The 22900-nt window shown below is 46.2% G+C and overlaps 1 long non-coding RNA gene across 1 annotated transcript in view; it reads left to right on the forward strand.

Moving 5' to 3' along the window:
- Positions 1 to 9080, forward strand: part of LOC138247134 (uncharacterized) — a 96726-nt gene extending 87646 nt beyond the window's left edge. Inside the window, exon 3 of the long non-coding RNA XR_011194344.1 lies at positions 8176 to 9080. This is a non-coding gene — a long non-coding RNA (uncharacterized lncRNA). The remainder of the gene's footprint in view (positions 1 to 8175) is intronic.
- Positions 9081 to 22900: the final 13820 nt, after the last annotated feature.

Below are 22900 nucleotides of genomic sequence, written 5' to 3' on the forward strand. Positions count from 1 at the left end.
ATATTCATGAGGTGGGTCGCAAATTGCGGCCCCATAGCGAGTATAGGCACTCGCTAACATGGAGGCCTGCTGACGTCAGCAGACCTCCATGTTCGTGACCTGCTTTTAAATAAAGCAGTTTTTTTTTTTTTTTTAAGTGTAGCCCGTTTTCCTTACAGGAAACCGAGCTGCACTTAAAAAAAAACCGAAACCTTTTGTTTCGGTATTTTTTCAGGGCAGGGAGTGGTCCCTTGGACCACTCCCTGCCCTGAAAAAATATTTTTGGGTCCAGTCACAAACTGAAGTTGATGGTAACTGCGATGCCATTTGCGACCGCGTACGCGGTCGCAAATGGTATTGCATCCCACTGCGACTCGCAAATAGGAAGGGAACACCCCTTCCTATTTGCGAGTCGGAAATGCATATTGCGAGTCGGTAACGACTCGCAATATGCATTTCTGCATGGCAAACCCACGTTTGCGACTCGCCGTTTGCGAGTCGCAAATGGTTTGCTACATCTGGCCCTTAGTTCCCAGAAAACACCTCCTACTCCAACCCTCCGGATGTAAAGTGTTCTACGTTTCTTAATAATTAATAAGGGATCTTGTGACACTTAGCATCTTTTACCAAACCCTTAACATATCTTAGTTCTAAAAAGAAAACTTACAAATACACATATGTCCTTACAAATCTATTTGGGATCTTCTCCGTCCTCATTTCTTCAATAAAAGATCAACCTTCCATAGCAGTCTGGAAGCTGTCTAATGCTGCCAACTCCTAAATAATACCTAAAAAGGGGCTGAATTCTGTGCAGTATGTGTACTTATATGTTAATGAAGATTGTAATATGTCTAGCTCTCCACCTCCCAAACCACAAGACCTTGCTGACTATGAGCCATACAGCTGTTGCAGTAAGCAATTGAAAAAGCTTGCTTTTAAATTGGTCATGTGTCTGAGCTAGAGACAGAAATTTACCATAACCTATTATATTTTTATGACAATACCTAGGCCACGCTTTGCATACCAGTGGATAACCATTCATCTCTGTGACTGTATTGAATTTTTTTTTATCAAGGGCCTTTTTCCAAACATCTTTATTTAATACTGCCTCCACTTCCATATAAAATATATATTCCTGTGGATTCTGGCTTCTCTTCCACGCAACTGAAAATTTTCAGCGGTACTGATGCAGAGTTTACAATGATGATGCTCGAGTTCCAAGTGCAATGTGCTGGTTTTGTTCCCACAACAGCAGTGATGAATTGGTTCTTCTCTTGCAGCTTAGGATGCATAGTTACATTGGAGAAAGCATATAGGTTCACTTCCAATGAACTAGGCAAAGGAGGGTTAAAGGCTTTGATGTCTCTATGTCTTTGAAGAACAGGAGGCTAGTCAGCTAGCCCTTGGAGTCACTCTGGGTCAAGTGATGAATGTCCAGTCATAGAGAGCAACAGGCAACAGAAAGAACAGTGAAGCAGCAGACTTCCAGAATAGCAGTCCAGCAGTGTTGCAGTCCTTAGCACAATAGTTCTTCTTCTTGGCAAGTTGGTTTCAGGTCCAGAAGTGTACTGAGTTAGTGGTGTCAGAGGTCCAGTACTTATACCCAGTTGTGCCTTTGAGGTGGGAGAGACATTGAAGAAAAGTCTTTGAAGTGCACAGAGGTCCTCCCTACCTACCCTGGCTCCAAACTCACTGCAGGAGAGGTATGCAGCCCTTTGTGTGTGGTAAAGACATTGCCAATTCTGGTGTGTCAGCTCCTCTCTCCCATCCTGCTACAGTTTAATCTACATGTGATCGATATGATAGCCAGGCATTTGTTTTTAGTCCTATTGGTCGTGATGGTGTGTATAGGCACGTCGTCCGGGCACTCTTACATTTGTAAGAAAATTAGTTGACTTGTATCCTTCCTCGGCTGGCATTGAGCAAACATTTTTTTAGGTTGAGTCTACGAGCCAGTACAGCTATGTGGTTGCGAAAGATATATTGTGGCTTTACTAAGACAAAGAGTGCAGTCCACCCATTTCATGGCTATGCTTTCAATCGTATTTGTCTGCTTCTTATTTGATGGCTTGCCTAGTCGACCTTGTGCCTTTCTGTACCATTGACAATTTACTTGTGCACTTACACTGCACAATTAAGGGGAACTGCTCTTTTAATTTTGCTTAAGCATTTCACAAGAGTGCATTTTCCAGATATGCCCCTCATTTGGGTATCCCCCTCCACGTTGCTCTCTCTTATCCATCTTTTTTTCTCCATTCCCCAGACTGTTCCCTTATTTCTTTGTCACTAAGCTCTCCAATTCACCCCACTCTAATGAACATTCTGCACCACTCCAAAACAATCTGCCCTAATCCAATCCAAAACAATCTGCCCCACTCCAACCTTCCCCACTCCAAACCAAAACAATATGCCCCACTACAATCCAAAACAATCTGCCCCACTCCACTTTTCCCCCATCCAAAACAACCTGCCTCACTGCAGTCCACTGCATTCAATCCAAAAGATTTTCCCCACTCCAATCTACCCCGCTACAATCGAAAACAATCTGTCTCACTTAATCCAAAATAATCTGTCCCACTCCTGTCCACCTCACTCCAATCTGCTCCACTTCAATCCAGAACAATCACCCCCAATCCAATCTGCCTCACTACTGTCTGCCCCACTTAAAATCCAAAACAATCTGCCCCACTTGAATCCACCAGACTCTAGTCTGCCCCACTCCAATCCAAAACAATCTGTCCCACTCCAATCTGCCCCACTCCTCGACCCCAATCTAATCCAATACTATAGAACCCACTCCAATCCCCCTCACTCAAATCCAATCCATCCACTCCATCCCAATTCACCCCACTCCAATCCACCACACACCCATCCAATCCACCCCACTTCCATCCAATCCATCCTACCACCCAATCCACCCCACCACCTAATCTGCCCCACTCCAGTCTGCCCCATCCCAATCCAAACCACTCTGCCCCACTTCAGTCTTCATACTCCAACCCAAAACAATATATCCCACTCTAATCTACACAATTACAATTCAAAACAATCTGCCCCACTCCAATCCAAAACAATCTGCCTCGCTTGAATCCAAAACAATCTGCCCACTCCAATATCCCCCACTTCAATCCAAAACAACCTGCCACACTCCAATCAATTTCAGTCTGCCCTACTCCAATCTTCCCCACTTTAATCCAAAACAAACTACTTCACTCCAATCTGCCCCACTCAAATCACAAACAACCCACTCCAATCTAAAACAATCTGCTCCACTCCAGTCCACCTCACCCCAACTCAATCCAATCCACCCCACTCTACCCCACCCCACTCCATCCTAATTCACCCTGCTCCAATCCACCACAATACACCTCACTCCAACCCAATCAACCCCTCACCAATCCACTCCAGTGCAATCTACCCCACTTCAGTCCAATCCAGCCCACTCCACTCCAATCCACCATCCTCCAGTCCAATCTGCCCTACACCAATCCAGGCCACCCTACTCCAGTCCAACTCACCCTACTCCAATCAAGTCCACCACTACCCAATCCACCTCATTACAATCAATCCACCCCACTCCAATACAAGCCACTTTAATCCACTCCAGTACAATCCAGTCCACATTAATCCACCATAGTCCAGTCAAATCCACCCCTCTCCAATCAATCCATCCCACACCAATCCAATGACTCCAATCAAATCCAACCCACACCAGTCCACTCAACCACAATCTACTCCACTCCAGTATACCCCACCTACTCCAATCCAGTCCAACCCAATCCTCTTCAAATCAGTCCACCACATTCAATCCAATCTACCCCACTCACTCCAATCTACTCCACCGCAATCCACTCCACCCCAATCCGATATAGTCCAATTCACCCCAAGCCAGTCCAATTACCTCACCTCAATGCAATCCATCACAGTCCAACCCAACCCGTCTCACTCCAATCCACCCCACCCACTCCAATCCACCCCACCCCAATCCAATCCACACCCTCCAGTCTAACCCACCCCATCCCGGAATAGGAAATCCACTCCACCCCATGCCACTCAACCCCACGCCAATCCATCCCACTCCATTTCACCCCACCCCATCCTGGTTAAATTCACTGTATTCCAACCCATCCCCCCACAGCACTCCAGTCCATCCAACCTCAATGCAATCTGCCCCACTCCAATCCATTCCACCCCAATCTCATCCAACACACCCCACAACATCCAACCCACTCCACTCCAATCCGCTGCAGCCCACCATACCACAATCTAATCTACCACAACACTTTTAAATACACCCCACACCAACACACCCCACCCCACTCCAATATGCCCCACTCACTCCAATCTATCACACTTTATCCCAATCCACCCACTCTATCCCAATCCAACCCACACCACCCCACCCCATTCCAGTTCAGTCCACCCCACTCCAATTCATCCATCCATCCCACCCACTCCAATCCAATCTACCCCACTCCAGTCCAATCCACCTCACTCCAGTCAGATCTAATCCACCTAACTCTATCCAATCGACCCCACCCCAGCACTCAAATCCAAACCACCCACCCCAATCAAACCCACCCCACTCAAATCCACCCCATCCATCCACCTCACCCTATTTCAATCCAGGTGTTACAGATGTGCCATGATTCTCCAGGAGCTGGACATTGTGGAATTAAAAAGACACAGGAATTGCTTCTACCTTCCTTCTGGTGACCACGTCTTAACAACAATGCCGAATCGTATGTAACTTCATGTCCTGTATGTGCCCAAACCAAGACACCTCGAACCAAGCCAGCAGGATTATTGATGCCCCTGCTGTTCCCTCTGCTCCATGGCACACCCTGTCTACAGATTTCATCTGTTCATTACCGTCTTCTTCAGGAAATCATGTCATAATGGTAACTGTTGATTCTCTTACCACAATGGCGCATTTCACAGCCTTAAAGAAATTACCTACAGCTCAGGAAATTAGTCATTTATTCATGCAAGATATTTTTCGCCTACATGGCCTTCCACAAGTGATCATTTAAGATCGAGGACCCTAGTATGTGTCACATTTTTTGAAAGCTTTTTGTACTTTACCACACATTGATGTCTCCCTTTCATCAGGATTCCATCCACACACCAAGGGTCAAACTGAACGCTTGAATCAGGAACTCCAACAATATTTACGTTGTTTCTGTAATGCCACTCAAAGTAACTGGTCGGATTTAGTTTCCTTAGCTGAGTTCTCCTACAATAATACAGTGCATAGAGCAACAGGATCCACACCTTTTTACTGCACCTATGGTTTCCATCCTAAAACTGTTTCCATTATTCCTTGTGTGTTGCCTTCTGTTACTGCAGTTACATCATTTGCACGATGACTACGCCATATTCGAGACCTGATCCATACTACTCTTTCGGCTTCTAAAAGAACTATGAAAAGAAAGGCTGATCGCCAATGTCAGTTGGCACCAGCTTATCAACCAGGAGATAAAGTGTGGTTTTCGTCTCAATTTCTACCCTTTCGTTTTTCCCAAAACAAATTCAAACCCAGTTTTTATGGTTCATTTTGTGTACTGCAGTTATTGAATCCTGTTGCTGTTCGGCTACGTTTACCACAGACGTGGAAGGTTCATCCTGTTTTTCATGTCTCACAGCTAAAAACATTTGTTCCTGATCTGTACCATGGGCATTTCCAATGTCCTCCTGCCCTTTCTGTAGAAGGCCATCCTGAATATGAGGTTCAAGAAATCTGTGATTCACGAATCTTTCGGAACAAGCTCCAATTCCTGATCTACTGGAAAGGTTATCCCCTTAGTGATTGTCTGTGGGAAGATGCTTTCTCAGTTCATGCACCTCGTTTGGTTCGCACTTTTTGTTTTTTCTCTTTTTCCTTATAAACCTGGGGCCCCGGGAAGGGGACCTACTGTGTCGCTACGCACTACTGCGGTGACTATTTTTCATGCCACGTTTTGTCCGGCGGTCCAAGTTTCGCCACGCCAGCACCACCGTGACTCGTTGTTTTGCCCTACTGTTTTTCCAGTGCGACCCAGGAGGCACATTGCGTGCTCTGGGTCGCACCACAGCCCCATCCACCCTCCCTGAATTCATATTTACTTACCTCCTTGGGTTAGTTCCTTTTTCTTCCTTCATTTCCTTTGTTTTTTCTCCATCTTTGTTTCTTCTTTTTTCTTGGTGTCCATGTTGTCTTCCTTTTGGAATCCTCCTTCCCAGCATGCTTTTTCATTTTCCTTTTCTACTTGGTCCTTTTACCTATTCTTTTCTATATGGTCTTTCCCAATCCAAGATGGTGTCGCAATTTCTTCCTGTTGTGTCTCTTCCTGTCTTCTGGTATATTAGCACTTCAGTTCTTCTCTTCCTTGAGTTGCAAACACTTCTGCTTGGTGGTGATCCTCACTCCTGTTTTTTCTATGTTTTTTCTGTGTTCCTGTTTTTTCCTGCAAGAGTTATTAAATTTCTCCTTTTTCATTGTTTCTTTTTTCCTCCTTTTCAGGAGTTCCTTGATAGAAGTTTTTTCCCAACCTTTGGGGTTTTTCCTCTGGGACTCCTTCTAGAGGGTATGGTCTGCCTTGGTGTCTCTTCCAGTCAGCAGCACCATGGCTACTAGAAAGGGTCGCCCCTATCTTGGCCAGTCCAGAACCAGTAGAAGACTGGGTATTCATTCACGTTCTTCAGCCAACCGTGGTCAGAGACGACCACATCGTAACTCTGCCTGGCTGCCCAAAGGACTCACCTGACTGCTTTCTGCAAAGGACTGCTGCCCTGCTGTTGCTCTGCTGCCTTGCTGTCCTCTGGTTCTGCTGAGAAGTGCTCTCCAATGGCTTGGATAGAGCTTGCCTCCTGTTCCTTGAAGTCTCCGGACCAAAAAGACTTCATTCCTGCAAAAGAACTCCTTGTGCGAGGAAAATGGATGCACAGCCTGCATCGCAGTGAGAAAATCACTGCACGCCAAACCGGTTCAATGCCGACTTCCCGAAGAGCAGAACAACGCAGCAACAGAGTTGCAACCAGAAGTTCGATGCACTGCCCACTGGATCGACGCAAAGCCGAGCCGGAACGACGCAGCCCAACTTCCTGAGAGGAATTGACGCAGCACCTGCCATGCAGCAGAAATTTCCACGCATTGCCCACCGGATCGATGCAGTCCCTGTGACTTCATCCTGCACGCCCAGGATTTCAATGCATCATCCCCGGGACGTCCAAAACCCCTGCAACCCGAAGAGGTCCCAGTCTACACGCTGGAAATAGACGCAAAGCCTGCCCTGCATGAAAACTCTACAACTCATCATAAGTGTGCACTGGAAAAATTGACGAACACCTCCCCATTTCCACGCAACTCCTCCTCTGCAGATTTGAACCAGGTACTTTGTGCTTGCAAGAGACATTTGTTGGCTTTTAAAGACTAAAGACACCTTATATCATTTTTACTGTGATATCTCAATGTATACTTATTGAATCTTGATCGTTTTGACCTGCATCTTACCAGATAAATATTATATATTTTTCTAAACACTGTGTTGTGTATTTTTGTGGTGTTCTACTGTGTTATTACATGACTTACTGCACAAATACTTTACACATTGCCTTCTAAGTTAAGCCTGACTGCTCAGTGCCAAGCTACCATAGGTTGGGCACAGGATAATTTAGATTGTGTGTAACTTACTCTGACTAGAGTGAGGGTCCTTGTCTGGACAGGGGGTAACCTGACTGCTAACCAAACACCCCATTTCTAACAATCTAATTTTCCTCACACCGTTTTTCTTTGATGGTGAAATAAACAATTTTTCATTGACATCTGGAAACATGGCCCTGAATCTCATCTTAATGTTACATTTCAGTCTTCTTCTTCTTCTTCTGCAACTAAATAAAATAGGCTTAAAAGTATTCACCATTCTGCTATTGCCTCATCAAAGATTCCAATTACAGATACTATTCTGGACAAAATCAAAGCTTTGTAACCATTAATGATTGTTACTAATGTTAAATTAGAGTGAATTGAAGACAGATGGGTGTTGATGAAAAACAGACTAATAGAAGTGGAATTAGAAGTGAAACAAATAGCATGTTCTATATGTGTTGTCCACCAATATAATCAAGATGGAACAAGAGATTATAAAACTTCAAAACCACTCAAAGTTTTCAAAAATTGTAATTAGCATAATCATCTTGGTTTATGTTGTCTTCCAGGTGAAAGGGTGGCTTATTTGTTATCTTATCTGCTGGAATTTTTGGACATCCCTAAATCTCAAATCTCATGATTCAGAGAGCTCATCGTCTCGGTCCTACATTGAATCCATCTTCTAAATCAAGGGGGATCATTATACTACGATTGAAATACACTGATTTACCACGCATAGGTAGTGCTGTGAAACAGAAGAAGACAGTTACTTGTCTTGCCTAAACATCTACATTTTTCAGGATTTCTCTACTGGTAGCAATGCCAGAAACATTGATTTCTGGCATCCTTCATTTGCTGAGACATTTGAACATTTGTTATGACAATCTTCCTTCATTCATGCATCTGTGAAGTTACCTAAATGACAATACCAAACCCTTAGAGGATCCTACACAGTTCAAGGAATGCCTTCTTGATTATTCCTTTTCAAATATGAATGTTTGTCCATCTAAATTACATTTTTTAAAATATTTTTTTGTGCCTGAAGTTGACATTTTTCTGCATTATAAATGTCCATTGATAATCTTGCTTTTCCGTTACTTCACGTCATGTATTCTTACTCTTTTTCCTCAGATCTGGGATCTGTCCCATGATCTCCCATGAGCTAAACTATTTTCCTCTTACACATTTTTTGCTCTTTATTATTTATTATCTAACTGTATCTCTTATTTTGTATTTCACAATTTTTAACATTCCAGCATGTTTTATAAATAACAGTTTGTCTAATATTTTTCTTGATTGTCACTTATTAGAGTTCTTTATTGTTTTTGCAGATTGTGATATCTTGTTGTGCATCCTCATGTGTTTACTACTTCAATGATTAACAATGTCTTGGTGAATGTCCATGGATTTAGTAATCCTTTCAAGCATTAAAAGGTACTGACTTATCTTTCTAAACTTAATACTCTAATGTTTTTGCAGGAAACACTTTGTAATACAGATGAATCTCAAATCTTAAAAATATGTTTTGTGGGTAATTATTAGACCTGGCATCCTTGGTGTGGTTTCCTCTGTCTTTTTGCCGCTGCTTCCTATATTTTTGACTGTGTGCTAGACTTTGTGTTTGTTGGTTTTGGTGTTCTGGGCACTTTACCACTGCTGACCAGTGGTTAGGTGCAGGTGCTCCCTGTGTAAATTGTGATTAGGATTGCTTATCCCTGATTGGCAAATTTGATTTACTAGTTAGTCCCTAGTAAAGTACACTAGAGGTGCCCTAGGCCTGTAAATTAAATGTTACTAGTAGTCCTGCAGCACTGATTGTGTCAACCACATGAGTAGCCCTATAAACATGTGTCAGGCCTGCAACTTCAGTGTCTGTGTGTGCAGTTGTGCACTGCCAATTCAACCTGGCACATGTTGCCACTTGCCAGGCCCAAATCTTCTCTTTTACTATATGTAGGTTACCCCTAAGGTAGGCCCTAGGTAGTTCCCTGGACAGGGTGCAGTGTATTTAAAAGGTTGAACATGCACTGGTGTGTTTTACATGTTCTGATAGTGAAATGCTGCCAAATTTGATTTTTCACTATTGCAAGGCCCATCTCTCCCATAGGTTAACATGGGGACTGCCTTTAAATATCTTTTAAGTGCAGTTTCCCATTGGGAGCAGATCGAGATTTGGAGTTTGGGGTACCTGAACTCATAATTTAAAATACATCTTTTGGTAGAGTTGGTTTGTGGATTGTCTGTTTCAAAATGCCACTTTTAGAAAGTGGCCATTTTCTTGCTTAACCATTCTGTGCCTCTACCTGCCTGTGGAATCCACGTCTGGGTCAGACTGACAGTTGCACTGTTTGTGAAATCCCTCTAGAGAGTGGCACAAAGGAATTAGAGGTGTGTCCTGCATGTCCTGATGAGTCTCCTGGGCTAGAGTGGGGGGGGGGCTGACACCTACACCTAGCACCTTAAAGGGCTGTGTCTGTCCTCCCACAATGCAGTCTCCAACCCCCTGATGTGTGTCTGGGGCCAGACCTGGGCAAGGTAGGATATTGTGAACAACAGAGACTTTCTTTTGAAGTTTGCCTACTTCAAAGGCAGAAATGAGAATAAGTAGTGGACTGAGCTTGCCTGCTGTTAGGAAGTCTCAGGGATGTCAAAGACTTCATCTGCCAGCACCTAAGCTCTGTTGCAGATACCACCTGACTTGACAAGTGAGCCACATCCAGTGCCTGGCCCCTAGAAGGAGAAGCTGGCAGAACCAGAGTGAAAATCCGCATACCGGAGCCAAGCAGCAAAAAATTTGAAACAGTGCATGCACAATGACTGAAAAATCAACACATCACTGGTAAACCTGACATATCCAGCTTGGCACGGATTCATCACTGCTGTGCGTTCGGATTTTCCACGCATCATCCCTGGGAGTCAAAATCTTCAACTTCACCGCCTGGACCCGAGGCTGCTGCTACGGAAGCTGAGACATCGCTTGCCCAGTTGAGAAAGAATCGACGTACGGCCTCACTTGCAAGTAAGGAATTGATGCATTGCTTGCTTTTCTGATGCACGATCACCCGTGCAGCATTATTTTTCATGCATAACAGGTACCTTGTGCTAAAACTACGCATCCATTGATTTCTATGAATTAAGACTTTTTACTTTACACATTCATATCTTTGGTTGTGTATGTTGGATTTCTATCGTTTTGGTCTTGTTTGATTTAGATACATATTAGCTAAGTTTCTAAACTGGTGTGGATTCCTTTTGTGGTGTTTTCACTGTGCTACTGTGTGTGTTGGTACAAATACTTTACACATTGCGTCTGACTGCTTGTGCCAGGCTACCAAGGGGGTGAGCAGGGGTTATCTGAGCAGTGTATCTCCCTTATCCTGACTAGAATGAGGGTGCAAACCGACTGCCAGCTAGAGTTCCCATTTCTAACAGTAATATTATTTTCTCCCCTGTAATTGGGAGGAAATATGAACTTGCTATTGTGTTTCATAAATCACTGAACCTGGCATATATCTCAAAAATGTCACAACAGTGTTCGCTGGGTTTTGGTTAGTTTTAAATTGGATCAGATTACTCTTTCATTTTTTTAATGTATACAGCCCGGTAAATTCTGAACCCTAGGACGGGTATTTCAATACAATTTGTGATCCTTCTTTGGATCGTAAATCATAATTTAAATCTAAACCAGGTATATCTCACAAAGCTTTTAAAGCAACTATTGCATCACGTTAATTTTGTCACTGATGTTGATCTTGTCACCCAGATTTATTAGAATATTTTTTTTTCCTTTTTCATGGCTCTTTAACTAGAACAGATTATATATTTGTTACCCATTCCCTACTGCATTGCTTTCACTCCTCACACATGGTTGCATTTTTATATCTGAACATGCTCCTGCCATCTCTTGCCTTGATACACTTTCTGATTCCCCGTAATTCAAACCAATTGTGATTTACTCAATTTAAATGTTTTATTGTTCTCAGTTGTCTTTCTGTTATTGGGAATGTGCACTGCACCACATTTTTATTTGTCTTGTACTTCTTCCTCTAAACACCAGTTTACTATGCCCACAAAAGCACTGTTAATTGTTGAACATAATTACAATGCGTTATTTATAAATATCACTTCACCAAAATGCTGGAAGTAGCCAAAGAACTATCACAAACTCTTTGACTGCTGATGACCTTTCAACATTTACCCCTTGTCCCCCACTTAGGGGTGCAAAATACTGTTATTTCTTGCTGAGGTATCAGAGGATGAACAAGGAGGTGAAACTGCAAAAAGTAAAAAGACCCAGTCAAAATTGTTTACTTTTGTGTACAACTGCCTTTATGGCCCCTGAGAGAATTGTTAGTAACAGCACTACAAGGGGTAACAAAGAGAAAGAGGACAAAGCAAATGCTACACCTGGCTATCCCTAACCTATGTGCATGATATTGTTGTGTAGCCATTTTGGCCATAGTTTTAGACACGTTATTTTAGCAAACTAGGCCTGCCGCTGTGCACTTTAACCTAGAAATGTTTTATTCTAGCTTCGTTATATTATTTTAACAATAGCCACATTTGCAGTCTTGTTTTATTTTCTCTATCTAGCTGTTATTTACCTATGTCAGCACTGTGTTCTTAAACAAGACATTTCTTTCACTCTGTGCTTTTCTCAAGGCTGCAGTAAAGTAGGTTGCCGGCAAAAGTGGTACACTTTGTCTCCAATGTTCACAGTAATATATACACTCTTACGTGGGGATCCTTTCTTGGAACATTAGCTGTTTTATTATAAATACACTTCTTGGACCCGTTAGAGGGAGATCCCAGCCAGGTGGCCACGACTGTATGCTGATTGCTGAGTGCTTCGCTGCAGCTGCTTCTGTAGACTACAGGCCTCTTGCTCAGGTATGAGGGAAGATGTCTTCCCAGGGGGAACCTGGAGGGCAGAATTAGAGATTAACATGCGGTGCTCTAACATAGCTTAGGTAGGAATTATCCTTCACAGTTTTAGTGACAATATGGAAACGTTATTTTTATGTTTTACTCTCCTTGGCACAATTTTAATCCTATTGTGCTTCATCGTCCTAGTTATTGCAATAAATGCTTTATTATCTAAGATGCAGTTACTTTAATAAAACCTTATTGAACTATACTCTGCCTTTGATTGTCCTTGCATATGTGAGACTAATGTAACTGAGAGAAACGGATGATATCTGAGTGACCACTATTCCATGAGGAGTCATCTATGTCATGCACCCGGTTGCCCAATCCACCCTACTCTTGGGTAGGGATGAGGCACTGCTAGTTAGCCAGAACAAAGCTGAATTAGGCAGACAGGTGTCACACGTGCGAGATCAGACTCAGTCTCCTGCAATCCAGGCAATTCTGCCGCCCGAATCAAGTATTCTCATTAGGATAATGAGAACCTATGTGACAATATTAGTATTATAAACAATGACAAACACCCAGCAATTAGTATTATGGTGTGTTGTACGTCTCTAACCATGGTTTACAGTTGAATTTTCACCTTAATGCTTAAAAGCCTTGTGAAATGTATGGGTTGTTTTGGTCCTGTAGTAAATATTATTTTTTTGTCTTCCTGAGGATTTTTTTAAATTCTTTGTTTTTTATAGTGTATATGATTGGGTTACACAATGGAGGAACACCTGTGTACAGTAAAGACAAGAGCTTGTTTTCTTCTATTGAAATATTTGATGTTGGTCTCATGTACGTAGAACAAGCAGACCCAAAGAATAAAATAACCATAGTGAGATGGGAGCCACATGTTGAAAATGTCCTGTGCCTCCCCTCTTTAGACTTCATATTTAGAATCGCTGAGATGATCTTTACATAGGACGCCAAGATGAAAATGAAGGGTAAGAGTCCAATGGTGCATCCAAAGACATAGTTCAGTGTCTCAATAATGCTGGTGCTGGTGCAAGATAGCTTCATCAGGGCAGTGAAATCACAGTAGAAGTGGTTGATGATGTGGGACTGGCAGTAGGAGAGCCCAGAGAGTTCTACAGTGTGTGGTAGAGGGATCAAGATACCACCAAGCCAACATCCAGTAGCCAGCAGGAAGCACATATTTTTGTTCATGATACTCATGTAATGTAAGGGATAACAGATGGCCACGTAGCGATCTAAGGCCATAACTGTGAGGATGAGGAATTCCGTCCCCACCAGGAGGATAAAGAAATATATCTGCAGCAGACATTGAGTGAGAGCAATGAGTGTGCCTGTCTGAAAGAAGTGTGTCAGCATATGTGGGAAAGTGAGAGAGCTGTAAGTGATGTCAACGAAGGCCACATTTATAAGGAAGAAATACATGGGGGTGTGCAGGTGTGAACTGGAGTATACTATTGAAATGATAAGAATATTTCCGATCAAAGTCATCATGTAAATTAGTGTAAATGTAACAAAAAGGGGAACTTGCAGCAATGGAAGATCCGAAAACCCAATAATCAGGAACTGTTCCTCTGAAGTCAGATTTTCTCCTTCCATCCACCCCGATTTATTGCGAGTTGAAGATAGGCTGAAATAAAGCACACCAGCAATGTGAATAAAAGTTGTGACTTACTGGTTTGTCTTGAATGCTTCTGCTTGTGGTCTTATGCAAGACTACTAATTTCATCCTTTTCAAGTGTTCATAATACATTGGTTTCTTTCAAACATACCAACAACAAGCATTTTCCCTCGCTCAATAATTTTAGTGAGGTTTTGTCTTCTGGCTTTAAAGGAAAGGAGCAACATACATTACAAAATGTTTGTGTGCCTAAAATTGGTGTCTCAGCTCAGAACCAATGGAGAAAAACATATACACTTCTTTATACTCTAAAATATATTGTATTCTATTGTACCAATAATATATGAAAACATTAGATTTGGAGACCATATAGTATGTATAGATTCTATTATCAAAGGCTCTGCTCCAACATTATCACATAAAAAGAAGGCGCACATGGTAGCATGAATCATACTCACCAGGTGGAACTTCATCTGTAGCCCTGTAACAGCATCTGTTTGTTTCATTTTATTTGTTTACCTTTTTATTTTATTAAGGAATACTTTTTTTTTATTGATGTTTCAACTTATTTCTCATGGATTCTATCTAGGTTGTCTGACTCCCTTGGTCTCCTCTAGTTTTGAGCTTAGTATTTTTTATTTTTTAGAGATTGAAACACAGTACACACCTGTTGCAGGTTTAGAAATGATGAAGTAGTCCACCCTATCCAATTTATTTCAAAGAATAGCTCATGAATGCTGGGGTGAGGAGGTGGAGTATGTCCTCCCTAAGATATGATGGGTTGTGTACTGGTGTTGTCCAAAAGTGCAATTGAATGATGCCATAAGATGCAAATTTAGCATGCCCAATGGGGATGGGGCAATATTTAATGCTGGAAGGTTAGACTGGAGAAACCCTTGTCCCACAGGATTAGCTCAGCATAGCATAGCAAAATTAAATGAAGAAAAGCACTCGATACACGGTACTCAATATAAAATGGACCTAGTTTCAGACGTGAATTTATTTTTGGCTGGGTCTTATTTATCTCAATTATCTCAAGAATCATTTACTATCAAACTTCATATTGAAAGTTCAAAAAAAAAGATACAGCATGTTCAAATCAGACAGAAGAGACTTTGGCCCACATTATGACTTTGGCTGTAAGTCCCACTTACTGCCATGCCGACTGCTGCCAACATGCCGCAACCACGGCGGTATACCGTTACCCATATTATGACCCACACATAGCAATCGTCACTATACAGACACAAACACAGGTCAGCCAGCCCAAAGGTCAGTGATGAAATGGCGGTACCAAAATCCACACCATTACGCCAACAGAACTACGCCCACAGCATTATGACCCACGAATCACCACAGCGGACATTCAACTGCGGTAAACCATTGGCGGTATATACCGCAGCGCTCAAAATACACAAACACATACAAAACACCACCACATTGGACAATTCAAACTACACACATCTGACACTCATACACCCACCCACATTACCCACAACCCTTTACGACTCAAAGAAATTGACAACTGAGAGAGAGACACACCAAGAGCACCCACAGAACCAGAGCCACAGAACACCATCACCCATACACCATCCACGCACCTCACAGCACACACCCCAACATATCACCCTACACAACCTCACACACACCACTCACACCACACCCATGGCACCACAAAGAAACCCCAGGTTCCCAGAGGAGAAGCTAAGGGTTATGGTGGAGGAAATCATCAGGGTAGAGCCACAGCTATTCGGTTCACAGGTGCAGCAGACATCCATTGCAAGGAAGATGGAGCTATGGGGGAGAATCATAGACCAGGTCAATGCCATGGGACAGCACCCCAGAACTAGGGATGACATCAGGAACGTGGTTGCAAGACACCAGAGAGCTGTGCAGAGGACTGGCAGTGGACCCCCACAACTAACAACATGGGAGGAGAAAGTCTTGACAATACTGCATCCTGAGGGCCTGGCAGGAGTAGCAGGAGGACTGGACTCTGGTAAGTCAACTCACTATTTCTATTACCTCCCTACCTGCATGCCATCACATACCTCCCCATCCTCACCATCACCCTCACGTCCACTCCCATCAGTCTACCACCTCCCACACACCCCACCATCACAACCCACCCATCCCAGTACCCAGCACTGCACACACCACCAATGCATGGACAATACTCACAGCCCTGCATGAACACCCATCACCACAGCCTGCACACTAAAGAGAGCCACCTAGCCCACAAATATACTACTCACACAAGGCAAAGCTGACAGGGCACTCACAACCATACAAGGCAACAAACCCATGCACAAGATATCACACGCAGAAACATTAACACGGCATTTATATCCCCACAGGTCCCACACCCAATGTCACCGGAGAGGAAGTGCCAGCAACAACCAGTCCCTCCCCCAGAAGAGGTCCACAGTGATGACAGCAGCTCTGCTCACCTGGATCTGGATGACCAACCTGGCTATCCGGGACCTCCGGACAGTCGGTTACCCAGCCACTGTCCCATACAACCACAGAGCCTCCCCTCTCAGGAAACACCACCACAGCACCCACCCAGCGGGCTCATACCTCTGTCCCCAGGACACGTCAATCAGCAGTGTGTCCACCACTACAGGGACCACAGGCCACTCCACAAACACAGGACGATCAGGGACCTGAAGTCAGTGGCAGTGGGCACACAGTTCAGGGGACAGAGGCACAGGACAACAGGGAAGCTGGGAGGACTGCTGTGTGACAGGGGGAGGACAGGCCCAGGGAACTGACTCTCCAGGATGCCCTCACCAACATCCTGGGAGCATACCAACATTCCCACGAGATGATGGGCCAGATACTGGCCAAGTTGCTGGAGACCCAGCGGCTGCAGGAGGGATAGTACCTGGGAATCAGGGAGGACCTGAGGGACATCCACACCACCCTGGTCACCATTGCAAGGGTGCTGGCAGACATGGCCAACACCATGAGGGAGGCAGTGGCACACCAACGGGCCCCTGACACTAGCCAGACCTATGAACAGCCCTCCACCTCAACTGACGATAGTGGACAGGAGGCCCCGCCACAGGACCAACAGGCCACCAGCACCCCTCCCCCTGCAGAAGGAGAACCACCCCTCAAACGGTCCCTGCGATCCAGGGAGAAGCCAGAGAACATTGAAAAGACCCACCAGGAAATAAGACTCTCCTGATTGTCACCCTTGTGTCCCACTCTGTCACCATGTCCACCTTGAACTGCCATTGCTCCACTCCTATGCCCCCTTGGACAATGCACCTGTGATACAAAGAGAATGGACTCTATCCTGGACTCTCCTCCACACCCCTTGAAAAAATACAAGTATGTAGTATGTCAAATGATTTAAGTATGTATTCATTTAATAATCTGTGGACATTTCAATTAGACTGTACAATAATGTATACATAGGTATGACCTGTTTTGTACTGCAGTCAATACACCAGGAGCCAGAGTAGGGCACAGATATCTGTGAATAGACATGTCAAAGGGTACAGTAAGTGGCCATAGTAGTGGGAACAGCAGCCTGCCAGTGTAAATTTACAACACAAAACTGCAATGGAAGGTGAAGTTACAGTGTCTTTCCTGTGTGTCACTGGGGGTAATGTCAAATGATAGATGTCCACATCCTCATCCTTTGCCTCTTCTTCGTCACTGTGCACAGGCTCCACTGCTGCCACATGCCCATCTCCAGCCTCAACCTCCTGCAGAAAAGGCACCTAGCATCTCAAGGCAAGGTTGTGCCACATGCCACGATGATCTGGCACACTTTCGTGGGTGAGTAGCACAGGGAACCACCTGTTAGATGGAGGCACCGAAACCTGGCCTTCAGGAGGCCAAAGGTTCGCTCTATAATTCTTCTTGTTCGCCCATGTGCCTCATTGTAACGTTTCTCTGCCCTTGTCCTGGGATTCCTCACTGGGGTCAGTAGCCATGAGAGGTTGGGGTAACCAGAGTCACCTGAAAATATCGAGGGATACCTGTTAGCCAGACCCTCACCCTTAGGGCCAACCCCACACCCATATACCAACATACACTGGGTGGGGACCATGGGATCACCTATTAGCCACACCTGGTGCCTCTGGAGTTGAGCCATCACATATGGGATGCTGCTATTCCTCAGGATGTAGGCATCATGCACAGACCCAGGATACTTTGCATTCACATGGGAGATGTACTGGTCCACCAGGCACACTATCTGAACATTTGAGTGAAAGCTCTTTCAATTTCTGAACACCTGTTCGTCTCTCCGAGGGAGGGAAGCAATATGTGTACCATCAGTTGCCCCAACAATGTTTGGGATATGTCCCATTGCATAGAAGTCAACTTTCACCATGGCCAAATCCTCCACCGGGGGAATACGATGTAGATGTGCATGTGTTTCATCAGGGCAGACAACACTCTGTTCAGCACTATTGAGAACATTGGTTGTGACATTCCTGCTGCCAAGGCCACTGTCACTTGGAAGGAGCTTCTTGCCAAGAAATGGAGCACAGATAGGACTTGCACAAGAGGGGGATCCCGGTGGGCTGATGGATAGCTGAGATCAAGTCTGGCTCCAATTGGGGACACAGCTCTTGGATTGTGGCCCTATCAAGTCTGTAGGTGAGGATAATGTGCCTGTCCTCCATTGTTGCCAAGTCCACCAGGGGCCTGTACAAGCGATGATATCCTCGTCTCCTAATCATACTCATCGGTTGTAATGTAGGGGGCAAAACGATGAGCATCTGGTCAGTTTTCAACATTTCCCCAATGTACAATGCATTGTATGTTGTGACAGAAACAGTATGTTGATGTTTAGTCCCAAAATGTGCTTATGTCTGCTGTGAGGCAGTTAGGTGCCATGGCCTGCCCCCCCGCTGAAATGGCGGACACCTGTCCTGTGTGGAGATACAGCTGAAAATGAGGTCATGCCGCTGACGTTTTGTGCAGCTGCGGGAGGCGGTCGAGTACCACCATACAACTAATATTGGTTATCATTGGGCCCTATGGGTTACAGTAGCCAATGGTGATGTATGCCGGCGGTGACGGTACGCACCACCGCAGATGTGACTGCCATTTTCTATCTCTTCACTCACTTGCTACCTGACCTTCAACAGGAGGGGACCTACACTGCAAGTGCTGCTGTGACCTGTGTCTGGAAGTGACCATGGCTCGAGTCACTGGGGCAAGGGTCCCTGCCTTCACCGCTGTGGAGTTGGAGAGACTGGTGGATTGGGTCCTACCCCAGTACCGATTGTTTATGGGCCTCCAGACCAACAGGTGAGTAGACTGTGTGCACGATGCATGGGGCATTAATGCATGGAGTGTTGTGTGTGAAGGCCTTGTGTAAGGGGGCGGGGGTGGTTGAGGGGTCTTGGGCAGCGTGCTGCATGTATAGTGGGCAATGTATGTGCAAAAGGGGATGGGATGGATATTGTGGCCATGAGTTTAACAGGCCAGACGGTATGACTGATGCCATTTTCTAATTTTATTTTTCTGCAGGTCAGCAGCCATCAGAAAAAGGGTATATGGCGTGCCATCGCCAAGGACATGTGGACCCTGGGGGTCTACGGGAAGCAGAGCACCCACTGCTGCAAACGGTGGGAGGACCTGAGACGCTGGCAAGGAAGATGGCGGTGGCCCAGCTGGGGATGGCCTCCCAACGAGGAAGGGGTGCCGTTTGAACGCTGACCCTTCCTACGTTCCGCATACTGGTGGTGGCCTATCCGGCGCTGGATGGGTGCTTGAGGGCATCACAGCAGCCACAAGGGGGTGAGTACAGTTCCCAATATACTACCTGCGCATGGACGGGTAGTCTCTGGGTAAGGGATGTGCGCCTGTGGGTGCCCCTAGGCTAGGCCGGACATTGCAGTTTAGGTTCCATGTTGGGCAGTGGCTGAGACACTCCACCCCCAAACATGCTAGTGGGCATCCACTACTGGGCAGGGACCTGTGGGTCTCGGGTAAGCTGCAACTGGTGTTAGGTATTACTGTCCATGTCCTGGTGACTAGCATTGAAACTGGTAGTGCATCGCCTAGTGCGTAGGGCTGTCACCTGTGTGTTGTGCATGCCAACGGTGGTGTTGTTGCTGGCATTGACCAAATGTATCCTCTGTTTCTTCCACCCCATTTTTGTTTTGTCAACATGTCCTTCGGTGCATTAGCTTCATCTGGCAGAGGCACCAGCAACGGAGGGAGCTGCATCCCACAGGGCCCATGAGGCCGAATCCACCGATGGTGAGGGAGTACCACAGCGGAGACTGGAGGGGACAGTTCTGAAAGTGATACCACCCCAGATGGAAGCTCCCTGGTGGTGGCGGACGGCTCTGTAGCCACCCCAAATACAGGTATAGCCACTACCCCCGTACCAGCACCGCTCTCCCAGCAGCCCCGCAGTGAGTTTCCTGTGCCCGCTCACCCAGGAGGGTGGGCATCTCTTTTGCTCCATGCACCTCAGGCCCTGCCCCAGTTAGCCCTGCTGCCCTGAGGGAGGAGGCTATTGTCCTCCTGCAATCCATCTCTGTTGGGCAGTCAACTATTGTGAATGCCATCCAGGGGCTGGCAGGGCATTTGCAACATACAAATGCATTACTGGAGGGCATTCACTCTGGCGTGGTGGCCCAACATAGAGAATTCCAGGCTCTGGCCTCCTCCCTGATGGCAGCCATTGTCCCTGTCTCTATCCTACCCCCTCCAACTTCCTCTACCCAGTCCCATTTCCCTGAACCCCAACCTATCGCAAGCACACATTCAGACCAGCATGCACCCAGGACAACACACAGGAGTGGGTCAGGCAAACACAAGCACCACACATCATCTCACAGGCACTCACACAAACACCATCCAGAAGCAGACATACCAACATCCACTGCCTTCACTGTGTCCCCCTCCTCGTCATCCACCTCCCTCCGAGTAGCGTCTACACTCACACCTGCATGCACTACATCCTTATCCACTACCACCATCACGCCTATCAGTACATGCCCCTCACTGGCAGTCAACCCCCCTCATCCATGCACACATCCCCTGTGTCCTCTTCCACTGTGTCTGTGCTGCCTACTCCCAAAGTACCCAAACGCAAGCACTCAGACACCCAACAGTCATCCACCTCACAATAGCACCCAGCCCATGCACCTGCACCCAAACACAGCAGACACGTCCTACAACCACTCCATCTTCCTCCACTCCCAACCTTCACCCTGTTCCCGCCCCAGTGTCCCTAAAAAGCTTTTCTTCTCCACCCTTGACCTCTTCCCTATCCCCCCCCGTCCTTCACTTCCGGCCAAACCCTGGCCAGCACCTCAGCCACCCTGTCCAGAGACACAGTAGTTTCGGCAGCTACTGCAGATGCGAGAGGCTCCAATGAGACACCCATCAGCACTGGCAGTGTGCCTGCACCAGCTGGCAAGAGGAAGGGCAAGGAGGCACCACCAGCTGCCAAGGGCAAGGGAAAAGGGCCTGCCCATGCAGGCAGGAGGGACAGGAGGCTTGGTGCTGTGATAGGATATGAGCCCCCACCAACAACCATGGCACTTCAGCCGTCCGAGGCTGGGGGGGAAGGGCTGGAGCCTCCCCCCACCACTGGCAGCACAACCACCAGCACCGCTACCTGCACCGCCACCAGCACCACTGGCAGCAGCAGCAGCCCCAGTGGGCAGCCGTCCGATGCTGCAGGGGAAGGGCTGGAGCCTCACCCCACCACTGGCAGCACTGACACCGGCACTGCCACCACTGTGCAGCAGTCGCCACCGGCGGATTGACTGTAGTGCTGCCTCCATGGAGTGTTATGTATCCTGCCCACTGCAAATCTTGTGGGTATGACACACAGGTGAGAGACTGTGACCTTGCACTCCCCATGTGCTGCATCACAGGGCACAAAGCCCCCTCCAGAACCAGTGGAAAAAGGCATCCACTCACTGCATCCTTGCCAGGATGAAGAACACTGGGCACAAGGCCCCCTCCAGAACCAGTGGAAGAAGGCATCCACTCACCCCCTCCTTCCCAGGATGAAGCACACTGGGCACAAGGACCCCTCCAGAACCAGTGGAAGAAGGAATCCACTCACCCCCTCCTTGCCAGGATGAAGCACACTGTGCACAAGGCCCTCTCCAGAACCAGTGGAAGAAGGCATCTACTAGAGACTGTGGCCTTGCACTCCCCAGGACCAAGCAGTGGGCAGACCACCCACTTGAGAGACTGTGGCCTTGCACTCCCCAGGACATCACAGAGGGCATGTAGCCCCCTCCAGGACCAGTGGCTTTGTACCATTTTCTGGATGAGGTGACCCTCCATTCCTCTTCCCCCTGAGGTGCCTGTGTATTTTCAACCTGATGACCCAGCAGTGTTCCCTCCATGTTGAGGCAGGAGTCAAGTGGGGCCTTGGCATATGTGATATGGTCCTGTGGCCCACGGACATTATGGACTGGGCAGTGTCCCTCCATTTGTATATATGTAAATACTGTTTTGATTTTTGAGGACTTATTTCTAGTATTTTATCTCATTACACTCACTTTAATCTATTCCCTTTGTCCTTGCATTATTCCTGAGGAGTACAGGGTGGGTGTGTAATGTTGTTGCATCTGGTTGTGTGTATGGTGTTGGGGGTGTTGCGTGTGTGTGTCTCTCTCTTTTTTCCTCACCCCTCCCTTGTGTGCTAGACGGCAGTACTCACCGTGGGCGTCATCACCTGCGTTAGTATTCCTGGTGTAGGAGGAGGTAGACCAGCAAGGGGAAGATCTGCAGTTCGGGCTGCATGGCTTCGTGGTTCTTCCTTGAGTCTCCAGAGG

This window comes from Pleurodeles waltl, chromosome 7, assembly GCF_031143425.1.
Source record: "Pleurodeles waltl isolate 20211129_DDA chromosome 7, aPleWal1.hap1.20221129, whole genome shotgun sequence".
Lineage (NCBI taxonomy): Eukaryota > Metazoa > Chordata > Amphibia > Caudata > Salamandridae > Pleurodeles > Pleurodeles waltl.